Below are 13,737 nucleotides of genomic sequence, written 5' to 3' on the forward strand. Positions count from 1 at the left end.
TTTAAGACATGTATGAAATTTTTGATAGAATCCGAGAAAGATTAATCTTTTTATATGTGCGTGTGTGATCGTAATAATCAAAAAGTGTAACAGAACTCAACAAACGATATTTCATATCTCATCTTGATTTCAAAATTATTGTCAAATTTTAGACCTCATCGATCATTGTAAAGATGTCCAAAATTGCATACTGGATTCTGTTCATTGTACAAGATGCAAGGCACAAAATATTCCATATTAAAAACTATACGGGAATATTACGGTGAAAATACTTTGGCTGGTTGCATGAGAAATTGAATACCGGCTGAGAAGCAGCATATTTTCTATGTTAATTAGGTGATGTATTATCTAATTTGAATTTTGATTTAAAACTTATGGTGTCTGCTTGGTATCATTTGAGTTTCCAGATGTGTAAAACTTGATTAATGGGAGTAAGAAGTTTGTCTGTTTCTTGAAGTTTATTTTTGCATTTACTAGCCAAAAAGATAGTGATATTTTTTTCAACTTTTTCAAATCCAGTATTAGATTCAATATCCTTCATGAAATTTGTTTTAGAACTAATATATCATTTAGATATTCATTAAATGAGAATAATATTACAGAATATTATAACCATATATAATCTTACAGAATATAAAACAATGTGAAAATTGGTAGTATAAAAGTACAAACGAGGAAAAAGTTATTCACTACTTGACAACCCGATTATTCTAGGGATAAAATATTTTCATGTATTTTTCAATGGCCATTTCCAAGCATATCAATGCTCTCTTATGATGAATGAATGATTATGAAACAGATTTTATGATGAGTAAGAGTTAATAGCCAACGAACATTAACCCTCTGACTGCGGAATTTTTTAAAATCACTATTTAGATGCGATAGATGCAAATCAGTTCAAATATTTTTCAAACAAAGATAATTGATAATATGATATAATAAAAATCTGTTATTCTAAAAAATAACCACACTAAGCTGCGAAAAACGCTGGATGCAATAGAAAATAGACTCATTGCCAACCCACGGAAATCGCGAGCTAAGCATTTAGAGGGTTAAGAGTTATAACTGAAAATTTATAAATTAAGTAATAGCATGCAGTGAAAGAATTCTCCACCATTAATGCTGAATTTAATTACAAATTTCTTTTAAATAAGAATTAATAAAAGGGAAATAAGTAATTATAGATTAAAAAAAGGCATCTTTTTACGCTAATAAAAGAAAGATTAAAAAGTAGACAACATTCAGTTTTATCTTGAATAAATAGTTGTAATGTTTATTAATGGCATCTGAATGTATCGTTAATTTTTACAAAAGAATTTAATTTCACCTAAACTAAAGATCCCATCACAAAGTTGTCACTTAAACAAAGATCTTCTTTCACAGGAGCATCGAAAGATTTTATCGCTTTGTCAGAAATGGTCACCTCTTAAACCAGGATATTAGCCCAACTTATCCATCTGACCTTTTGTTGAAGCGTCACTGAAATTCATGAGTTAGACGAGTTTACCTCTGCTTTGAATGGTTTTGATTAGTAGGTTCAAGATTTTTCCTTAATTGATTATTTGTCAGAAAGATTGATGGCTCAAATCCTCATGGCATGCATTAAATGTACCGAATAGGTACAATTTGTCTATGCAATGGCTGTGCAATCTGAGTGTGAGCATTGGATGTTTAAACTTTCGAGCGTATCCTAATTAATTTAAAAGAATCTCAGGAATAATTTATTTTAATGTGTCTGCTATTTATAAAACAAAGTATTTGCTTCCGTAAGAATCTAAATTATAATGATGATGCCAATTTTCCATTCGAGTTCCGATTTTTAATGGATCATTTATAGCATGAATTTGAGAATAATGGATTGAAAGCCTTGTAGATAAATATTTCTTATAAATAAAATTATTATTTTATGTGCAAATTAAAATGTTCTCAAGCTTCAGTAGTAAGTATTTTTTCCCTTGAAATTGCAGCAGCCTGCCTTCAATAATTTCTTTTTCAAATCAAAATGACACTGAATTTCTGTTACATGATTAAATAACGATTCTAAACTTATTGAAATCACCTTTTGAAATTTAAAAATCTATTAATCTGATTTGAAATTTAATTTCAATGCTTACTATTTCTTTCTTTATTAAGTTACTAGTATGCAGTCCACCTAAACTTAATGATTTTTGTGTTATTCGAATTTTTTTTTAAATGAAACTAAAGATTCAAAAATTTCATTAAACCTTTTTACTCTCTCTTATATAAAGTATGTTGAGGAAAAGCACAATATATCTCTTTTGGCTTCAAAATAACTCGTAATTATTAATGTTACCTTTAATTAAAGAAAATCACGTATTATTTAGCTTCGTTTTTTTTTTATTCAGATGCTGATCCTTTTTTTCATTGTTAAAACTACAAAGGAATTCGTAAAAAAAATTTCTCAGTTTCTTTAACTGACCATCAAATAATTTTCAATATTTGAGTCTATTTCTTTATGAGACTGTTAAGATTTAATTTCTCTGAGATCTGAAATTAGAAAAAAATATGTTATATTCCTTTCTAGGTTGCTGAATATAGATTGAAACACAGATTGCGCCAGAATGACGTGTCATGCTAAATGAACAAATGCATGTTCTTATTTTATATCAGAAGGTATATAAAAAAAAGTTCAAAGAAAAAGTTTTATAAAAGAAACTTTTTCAGAAATCTAAAATAATAAAAAATATTCGATGTTTTCACCAAAAGTAGATTTTTTAGCGTAGTTCCTCCTAAAATATTTGTTAAATCAGGATTGCAGCAACGAGCAGGAATCCAGATGTGTTTCGAATCTGAGAATAATAAGTGCACAACAAAAATACAACAAATTACATTTAATACAACAAAAAATTTACTATAGTTCTGACACGATCAATATAGAATGCGGAAAAGATACAATGATGTCGTTTTTTAAGAATACTTGAGAAAATATTTTGTAAATATGTGTACAAACTTAGAATTTTATGTAAGATATGAAAAATATTCTTATTAAAAATGGACAGCGTAAACATTAGATCCCCCATATATTTATTTTTCAATATATATTTAGGCTTAAAAAAACAGTGAATATGAATTCCCCTATCTTCAGTTTTAGGCATGCGTTCTTATGGGTAAATACTTTTTTAATTCGAAGTTATTGCAAGCTAATATTCCTTCCCCAAAGTGAGTTTTATCTCTTCAGTTGTATGCATTGGTTTTTCTTAACCCCTTTGTATTCAATGACGAGTCTGATTCGCTATGGAATTACTAAATTTTAAATCTGCAATTAAGTGAAAGTATTAAGTAATTTAAATTCAAAAATCACTTGAAAACGCATCATTACCTCAAATTCCTTTATATTATTCTAGGGATGAAAATAATAATAATTGTGTCATAAATAAGATCAGCTATCTAATTAGGAAGTTAAGTAATTTCGAATGTCTAGGAGTTAATGTGTTATATTTGAATATCCTATGAATAACAATTTTTATCATCCTTTTATCAAGACATCTTTATATAAAATCTATTAAAAATTTAGAAACATCTGAAATCATATAGTTTTTCTGCTAATCGTAATTGTAAGGAAAAAAAATAAAACCGATACATTCCCCGATTAAACAGTCATAATATTGAACGCAAAGTTTGAATAATTTAGGAAGTAATTTATTTAACGAATTTAGTGCATACTTGGTTAAACTCTTTTAGTGTAATTAAAAAGCTACCGTACCATAAATACTTTTTTTTTGTCGTCAGTTGTAGTCGGTAATACCTCTTTAGTGTAATAATTGGAGCATAATAAATTAGATTGCGAAAGAAAACAGATATTTTACTGTAAATAAATTTAATTTTTAATTGTACAATTTACTTACTTCAGTAATTTATAATGAAGCCACATAATTTCGCTACAATAAAGTTACTTTTTAAATACTTTTTTAGCATGCGTATGCGCAATCGTGTCAAAAAAAAAAGAGTGTTTGATGAAATTTAATTTAACCATTAACTAGATTTTAGTCAGACAAATAAATAAAATAAATTTACAAATTCGTTACCGAGGAAGTAACAATGAGATGAATAAGATGACGATTAACTTTAGAACTTCAATTTGAATGATGAATTATGGAAAACAACTCTATCGTCCTATTCATGAACAATATAAAAGCTTCAATTTCTCTAATAATTCCACTGGCAGGAAATCGAAGTGCTCGATGAAAATAATTTTTTTCCCATAATCTATGATAAAATCTTCGCCGAAGGGGAAAAGATTAGTCGAGAAAAAGGTGTCGTCTTATTCACTTGCCAGCTTATTGATTATTCTGCTAAATATAATATAAAGTATATGCTGAATGAACATTATAACATTTAAATCTGATTACTGAGAATTTGAATTGAACGTCGTCGACATCCATCGCATTGAAGTCTTAGTCGTCCTATCAAAATTTTTTGGCAAAATGCGACATATTTTATCTTATTCACATCTCACCTTGTTGGTTATATATTGCCAAAAGTAGTGAAAATTAAAAGCTCAATGAACGACATTTGAATCAAATGTCTGAAAATCTGCAGGTATAGTCTTCGGCATTCATCACATTCAGTTCACAGTCGGCCGCCTTAAAATTGTCAGCAGTATGCGATATCTTATTCGGTCGGATATATTGTCAAATTATAAGTTAAATGAACGACATTTCAATCAAATGTCTGAAAATCTGCAGGTATAGTCTTCGGCATTCATCACATTCAGTTCACAGTCGGCCGCCTTAAAATTGTCAGCAGTATGCGATATCTTATTCGGTCGGATATATTGTCAAATTATAAGTTAAATGAACGACATTTCAATCAAATGTCTGAAAATCTGCAGGTATAGTCTTCGGCATTCATCACATTCAGTTCACAGTCGGCCGCCTTAAAATTGTCAGCAGTATGCGATATCTTATTCGGTCGGATATATTGTCAAATTATAAGTTAAATGAACGACATTTCAATCAAATGTCTGAAAATCTGCAGGTATAGTCTTCGGCATTCATCACATTCAGTTCACAGTCGGCCGCCTTAAAATTGTCAGCAGTATGCGATATCTTATTCGGTCGGATATATTGTCAAATTATAAGTTAAATGAACGACATTTCAATCAAATGTCTGAAAATCAGCAGGTATAGTCTTCGGCATTCATCACATTCAGTTCACAGTCGGCCGCCTTAAAATTGTCAGCAGTATGCGATATCTTATTCGGTCGGATATATTGTCAAATTATAAGTTAAATGAACGACATTTCAATCAAATGTCTGAAAATCTGCAGGTATAGTCTTCGGCATTCATCACATTCAGTTCACAGTCGGCCGCCTTAAAATTGTCAGCAGTATGCGATATCTTATTCGGTCGGATATATTGTCAAATTATAAGTTAAATGAACGACATTTCAATCAAATGTCTGAAAATCTGCAGGTATAGTCTTCGGCATTCATCACATTCAGTTCACAGTCGGCCGCCTTAAAATTGTCAGCAGTATGCGATATCTTATTCGGTCGGATATATTGTCAAATTATAAGTTAAATGAACGACATTTCAATCAAATGTCTGAAAATCTGCAGGTATAGTCTTCGGCATTCATCACATTCAGTTCACAGTCGGCCGCCTTAAAATTGTCAGCAGTATGCGATATCTTATTCGGTCGGATATATTGTCAAATTATAAGTTAAATGAACGACATTTCAATCAAATGTCTGAAAATCTGCAGGTATAGTCTTCGGCATTCATCACATTCAGTTCACAGTCGGCCGCCTTAAAATTGTCAGCAGTATGCGATATCTTATTCGGTCGGATATATTGTCAAATTATAAGTTAAATGAACGACATTTCAATCAAATGTCTGAAAATCTGCAGGTATAGTCTTCGGCATTCATCACATTCAGTTCACAGTCGGCCGCCTTAAAATTGTCAGCAGTATGCGATATCTTATTCAGTCGGATATATTGTCAAATTATAAGTTAAATGAACGACATTTCAATCAAATGTCTGAAAATCTGCAGGTATAGTCTTCGGCATTCATCACATTCAGTTCACAGTCGGCCGCCTTAAAATTGTCAGCAGTATGCGATATCTTATTCGGTCGGATATATTGTCAAATTATAAGTTAAATGAACGACATTTCAATCAAATGTCTGAAAATCCGCAGACTTAACGTCTTCGACACTCGTAGCGTTGAGGTCATAGCCGACCGATCAAAAATTGCAAACAAAATGAGCCTATCACCTTGTCGATATCTTATTCACTTGTTAGCTTATCGGTTATATGTCAAAAGTAGTACAAATTATAAGCTGAATGAACGACATTTGAATCAGATGTCTGAAAATCTGCGAACTTAACATCTTCGACATCCATTGCATTCAGTTCTTAGTTAGTCTATCAAAAATTGTCTGCAAAATACGTCATACTATTGATCTACCACCCTATCGATTATTTTGCCAAATATAGACAAAGCACTTTAATCGTTACTTGGATACTTCGACTGTTTACAATATATTAACTTCAAGGCAGTTTTTAAATAATCATATTCGATAATGCGCATCTCTCTACAACCATCTTGAAGTGGTAAACACTTTTACCGACGAAACTCTGAATCTCTCGCCGACGGGAGGGGGGGGGGGGGGCGAGACGCTGCCGACAGGGGGACAATTGCCCCCCTGCTACCGTAGCCTCTGCGATGAGTGCGGCAATAATTGGCTTTTGGAGTTACTGATGCTTGTTAAGTCTCTGAGTTTAATATATTCATTGGACAACCTTGAGGAACACAAGTATTTTCAAATTTTAGAAAATATGTAAATGCCTTTAAAAATAAGAGTGATGTCGAAATGTAAATAAAAATAATGGGGTTGTCGCAAATGCATGTAAGACTTACAAAAAAAGCATTAATATTTGTAATACTCTGAAACAATGATTACTGTCCTATTTTCACACTTAAAAATACTGTTAACCGATATACTTAGGTTTTAAATATTTAAGCAATTTTTAATTTGATGTAAATAAAGTACTGTTTGTTTAGATAGTATTAGATGACGTGTTTTAACTTATACTAGAAGTTTTTTAATTTTTAAATTTAAGTAAATAAATTTATTTTAATGTTATAAACTATATTTGGGAATAATTTAATGAATACTTTTTTTCCCGTCAACCCTTTATTGACTTTACATTGATAAAAGGAGGGGATAAAAAAAGCGTGTTTTCAAATTTAAATTTCAAATGTATAATTATGTTTTGTCTCTAAGTATTACCATCTATATACTTATAATAAAGCTCAATGTGTGCGTGCGTGTGTGTGTGTATGTTGGCGCTTTACAGGTCGGACCGTTTGACCTACAGCTACCAAATTTGGCACAAGTCTACATTGGAGGTTGGAATGTGCACCTTAGAGCGATTTTTTTAAATTTTCAATTAGAATTTTAATTAATAAAAAATTAAGAGAAATTTTGATGTTTTTCCGTTATAACTTCCGAAAATATTACAGTATACAAAATTGATTTTTACATCATATTTAAGATCAAAAAATTATGCTTTTAATGATGCTAATGTTTTAACCAACAAAATTAATTTACATTTTTAATAAATTTTTTAACAAATAATTTAATCATATTTTTCAACAATTTATTTCGTACAAAATAAAAATAAAATTTATGCTGCAAGTGCACGTTTCACGTCAACGAGAAAAAAATAACTTTTATCAAGCGTTGCCATCACATTGACAAAAGCTCAAATTAAAAATAAGTTAACTATTAAATCAAATTAAATATATAAAAGTGTAATCTTCAGCACGTGTCCGTATGAAATGAAATAAATATGAAATATGATATTTTCAATACAATAAAGGCTAGGAAACATTTTTTTATGATCTTTAACAATACCTATATTATTAATTCAATTCTAATTTGTAAACTTTTAGTTATAGACATACATCTGCTGACAAAATGATCTAAATGAAATAAATAATTATATTTTATGTAAATTGAGTCAAAAAATGCTAATGAATTACTAATTTTAAATTTTTACATATATCCTCTGCCCTGTGAATCATATTTAACAAAATATTCTTGAGATGTTAATATTTTAAATAAAAAAGAGTGTACTCCAATCAACTAAATCAATCACTAAAGCTGATCGATTTATGAAAATTTGAATAGCACGATTCTATAAAAACGGGCGATTTTAGATTACTTCATCGATCGTCTCAAAGAAGCCAATCATCTCCCAGGATTTCTCTAACCTATATTATAAAAATGTTGATTTTTTGAAATTGTAATATTCAGAACTTAATAAATCGGTCAGATTTGATCGCAGAAAATAGAAATGTTTATTTATTTAAAAGTTGGAGTGTCAGGAATTCTTTGGTCCTAAGAAATATGATTCCTTAGGACCAAAGTACTTCATAATTTTTGAAGTATATTATTTAATAAAAAATTATTCTTAACATCATTTTAAACCTTTTTGGAAATAAAACTAATTCGTGAACTTTTTATTGAATAATTCTTTGAGATATAATAAATTATGAAAGTTATTCTGTAGTGCCCATAAAATCTCAATGCTGAAAAATATGAGAACTGGAAGCTGAACGACTCTTCTTCCAGATCTCATATTTTTTTAAAGACATGCTGAAATTCACTAAAATACGTCTTAATATTAATTGTAATTTCATTATTTCCACTTTAATTTAAAACTGAATTTTACGGGAATTAGAGAAAAATAGAGAGAGATGCATAGAACAATGAACAGAAAGGCTTAAGGTTTACGTAATAATATATGACTATCAAAATTTGAAGCTTTAAACTATTTTCCTGAAAAATCTATTATGAGACCAAGTTACATGAAATATTTAATTGAACATTTTAGGAGCATTGATACTAAACTGGCGAACCGGCTGGTCATAAAAAACGGCTAGTGTTCAATAAATTTGTCATTGAAATTTTCGATGAATGCATTTACTTGTCGCCCAGTTTCTCAAATTTCCATAATTGCCAATATTTTAATAAACTCTTATCGTTATTTTTTTTTACGATTTAGCGTTATATATTTAAATCACTATTTATAAACATTTGATGTATAAAAAATTTTAAATTGGAATTGCTTTTTCCCATAATCAATTTCACTTCTTTCGTTTGCAGTTAAATAAGAAGTATAATAATAGTCTACATTATTATTATTATTATTGCTTTTTAAATTGGATATTGATTTCAATATGGACTTTTAAAAAATATTTTTCCTAGGAAGTTTTAATTTTCAAATTTCGTATATTTCATCTTAAAAACTATTTTAAATCATTACGATTATTACATAATCGCTACATTAATTCAACACTTTTGTGTAATGTCTAAATCATTACATGAGCAAAAAAAAATTATTTTCAACTTAAATTAATAAATCTTAAAATTTAAATTGAATGAGTTGCCAAACTTGGAAGATAATTATTTTACAAATTGAAAGAAAAAAAAAACTTTTGACACATTAATCCAAATGGATGGACAAATTAAAAAATAAACAAATTATGTCATTCATTTCAGATAACATTCTATTCTTATACTATTTAAATTAGCGAACCCGGCACCTAGTTTAAAGATAAAAGACAATACGACCTCTGCTCTTATAAAAAGCCTTGCATACCCTATAGCCTCGGGGATGCATGAAAAAAGTCCACCACCCGAAAAAAAGTACTAAACGTCATCACTACTATTCCCGTCCGTTTTTTTTTTCAGTATATCATAGAAACCGCGAGCAACTATTAAAATTCCAACATGCCACTATATCTTTAACAGGTTGCTCTAATTTTTTCCACTGGGGATCTTAGACCAGTTTCCTCACCAGTCGTAGCCAGTCGCCTTGCATAATTGTGTGGGCCAGGAGCGATTTCATCTTCTGGTTTGTGAGATCCTGAGGAACGACATACTGATACCTGGGTTATTGGTACGGCAAGTCGTCTTCTTACCCGGTGAGTATGTTATCAGTTAATTTTCCTCTGTAACTGTGTGTTTAAGTGAATGAGTTGGTAGTCACGGAGTAGATGGATTGCACGTGGTTGTCACATTTGGAGGATTGTGTGGGATTAGTTTGGGTTTAATCGCTTTTTGCATGGAAAGGGTATAAGTCTTTTTTTTAAATATATATATATATACTCTTAGTTTGCTTTCCCTTTTTATTGACTTTCTTACTGAAATCAATCAAGCGGGTCTTTGTTTATAAACAAGTAAAGATGCAGTTTTATCAGTAAATATGTCGTTTGCTTAAAGTCTGAAAATTTCCGATGATAAGTTTTTTCATCTTTTTTAGTATGACGAATATTTTCTGATTGATAACGGTATTTTATTATAAAAATATTTTAATTTCTTGAATAAATAAACTATGAGCATACTTTTTTTAACGCTTGGTAATTCATTTCTTTATTCAAAAATCTGTATCCAAAGGAAATAGGACAGTGCCTTCAAAAATTGTACTAAGCTATTTGAGACATTTTAACCCTTAAAATAATATGATATATGTGGGTAAAGTGGAATCGAATAAATAAAATATATTAACCTCTTGTACTCAGATGGTGATTCTCACTTTCCATTCAAAGCGGTGTATCATTTTGACGTTTTATTTGTTTATTTTTTAAATTTTAATTGTTAAAAATACCTACAAAATGGTAAAAAGACGTGGAAAATAATTAGAGAAAATATAAATTAAAACAATTATATATATATATATATATATATATATATATATATATATATATATATATATATATATATTTCAGAGCTATGGACAAGTCCTTGTCTTAAGTGAATAAAGAGCATCGAATTACTTTTCTGAGTGCAAAGGGTTAAATAGTCAGAGTATATTATATAATATATTTCACAGCATATATATATGTTTCAATTCAATTATATTCGCAGTTCAATTACATTATATAGTATGTTTCAATTTCTTTACTTTAAAACATAAAAAAACCTGGGCAGCAAATTTTTAAAAAAATAATCTTCTTTCTAAAGTATAGTTTTAGATTATTAAAAATTGAATCGTATTTTGCCTTTGATTCGAAGCATATTATTCTCTCTTATATTCGGAAAACACAAATAACTTGTTGAAAATATTGATATTAAATTATTTTTCAGTGAATATCTCCTAAAATTTCCCCCTGTATATTATATATAAAAAAGAAATCACTCTCATTTTAAAAATTCAGTTTTTCTTAATAATAATTCTGAACTAAGCATGCACACCTTCATCTCTTTTATTGGCGTTAAAAAGAAGAAATTATAAAAATTTTCTTTATTTTCAAATTTATATTAGAAAAGTAAGAATCTTCTTTGAATTCTGTAATTGTTATCTTACTTTTTTGCTTTCATTATTTTAATTTTATACAAATTGATTCTCGAAATATTGCAATTCTGAAATGAGTATAGATTATTTAAACAAAAAATTTAATGGAATATTATTCTTCATAAGCGAAAATTCTTGCAGACACTCTTTCGTCCTTCATTAAAATTATATCTTAATTTCTGGCATCAAAATTTACAAAAAGGTAATCTATGAAGAATAAAAACACAGGTTTATGAATAAATAGCACATTAAAGAAATTACCTAGAAACAAAATATTCTTTCAAACGCTCATAAGAATAATATTTAAGGCTTCGAATTTACCAATAGTTAAACATAAAAGATTAAGTAAATATAAACAAAGCATAAACATAAAAGATTAAAAATAAATAATGGAAATAAACGAATAATATCTAAATAAAAAAATAAATAATAATAAATAAGTTAATTTAAAAATGCCGAAACTTTACACTTTAACATTATAAGATTTAAATAATTTAAAATTTGGCAAAAGTCAGAAATATTGTTGAATACATTTTGGAATTTACGTTTTAAACTTTAAATAAATATCAAAAATAAATTTCCTAAATGCTGAATGTAAAATTCATTGTGATACTTTATTGTCCTTTAAAATACAATAACCTTTCTTCAATATACAATCGTAGATCATTTTTTAGTCAATTGAAATTTTTTTCATTATACTCGAAAAAGTGGTTCAAAAATACAAAATTAGAAACAAAACCCATTTAAAACAAGTGGTGCAAGAAGAATGAGGTAAAATATCTTCAAATACCACCAAAAATTGGTTGAATCGGTACCATGACGTTTAGAGACCATTATAAGAGCCAAAAGACATGCAATTTAATAGTGACACTTTGTTTCTATGCGTGATATTGCAAAAATTTCATTGGTGTATTCTCAATTTTTTGAGGCAAAATTCTGCTTATGTTTATTTAAAATGCTTCTGAAAATTTTCAATTTAGAAATTTTTCGTTGATTTTTCTTTATTTTTACTCCAAATTAAACCATTTGTTATGTGTAAAAATAAAAGCAAGTTTACACCTCCCGTTAATGTGTTATTTATATTGAAAGTCGCATTTATCAAGTAAACGTAAGGTGTACTCTCAATTTTTTGAGCCACTGTATCTGCTTACACGCCAAATCTTTTAAGGGATAATAAACGTTTTTATAGCATATTTGACTAATAATAAATAAAAGAATATTATGTCTCACGACAAGCAATTCATATTCTTTTACTCATAATCTTGTAAATAATTTATATAAAAAAATTTTTAAAATGTAAAAAAATTCTCTTATTTCATAAAATAGCCATGATAATATTCGCATTTTTTTAATGATTAGAAACTTAAAGACTCCGAAACTTTAACTAATGTAAGACACTTTATCTTTTCTACTCGACAGTGCAAATCTATAAAGTAATACTGAGAATATAACTCCTTTCTTTCATCCAGATATTCTATGAAATAAGTATCAAAAATAATAAAGCAAAGAACTTATTTATCATTTAGTATTAAACTAAAATGTAGAATAGACTGTATTACAAATTAAATGAACAGATATCGATTTCGAGGGAAATAAAAAAAATATACCATAAAAATATACCATCATATAAAATGTAAGTGCACATGTTTCTTGAATATTTTAAAAACGGTGCTTCTAAACACTTACCATTTTCTTATCTATATTATAATTATTTTAGTTATTTACAATTTATAAAATACTGCCTTATTAAATGTTTGAATAAATCATTTTACAATATTTGATCTTTTCGAAAAGATTGATTGATTCATCTAATTTGAAAGAAAATTAAATTTTGTTCTCAATTTCAGCATTGAATCCTTTATTTTTATTTTATCCAATAAAAATTTTAAGTAAAATAAGAACCTGTTTTCAGTTATCCATCAAAATAATAAATTATTTTATAACTAAATTCACTACAAAATAGATTGATAAATGTTAAAATAAAGAAATATCCATATTTTGAATTAATTTATTCAAAATTGCCCCGCGTTTTCTTTTTATTGCTATTATATTTAATCTAAGCACAATTTTGTATCAATGTACAATGCAATTTTGCTATTTTACCGGATTTACAATGCGAATTTTATTCTTACTTTTTTACATTTTGCCTCCGAATCTCTTTTTATTCAATTAACTTTATCGAATTATTTACTTCTGACTGTTTCTACCTCCTCATTAACCAGTTTATATTACTTTTTTTATGTTTGCATGTGTAATCCACTTCATTATTTCAACTTGACCGAGTTTTTAAACTTGCATCCAGTTTGTATTATTTTAGAATCAAATAAAAATAAATTATTTCAGAATCCACCATTTTTTTCAAATGTAGTTTCTTCAAACAAAAATAAATAAAAACAGAATTCT

General features: G+C 28.2%; 1 protein-coding gene across 2 annotated transcripts in view; it reads left to right on the top strand.

Annotated features, from left to right (window-relative positions):
- Positions 1 to 9,860: 9,860 nt before the first annotated feature.
- Positions 9,861 to 13,737, top strand: part of LOC129969287 (acidic mammalian chitinase-like) — a 50,602-nt gene continuing 46,725 nt past the window's right edge. The window contains exon 1 of one of the 2 annotated variants that reach the window (XM_056083788.1): positions 9,861 to 9,964. The gene's annotated coding sequence lies outside the window, so the exon portion shown is untranslated. Of the gene's footprint in view, positions 9,965 to 10,075; positions 10,114 to 13,737 lie in introns of those variants that run through there. The other variant, XM_056083789.1, reaches the window with a different exon arrangement.

The sequence above is a fragment of the Argiope bruennichi genome, chromosome 5 (assembly GCF_947563725.1).
Source record: "Argiope bruennichi chromosome 5, qqArgBrue1.1, whole genome shotgun sequence".
Classification (NCBI taxonomy): domain Eukaryota; kingdom Metazoa; phylum Arthropoda; class Arachnida; order Araneae; family Araneidae; genus Argiope; species Argiope bruennichi.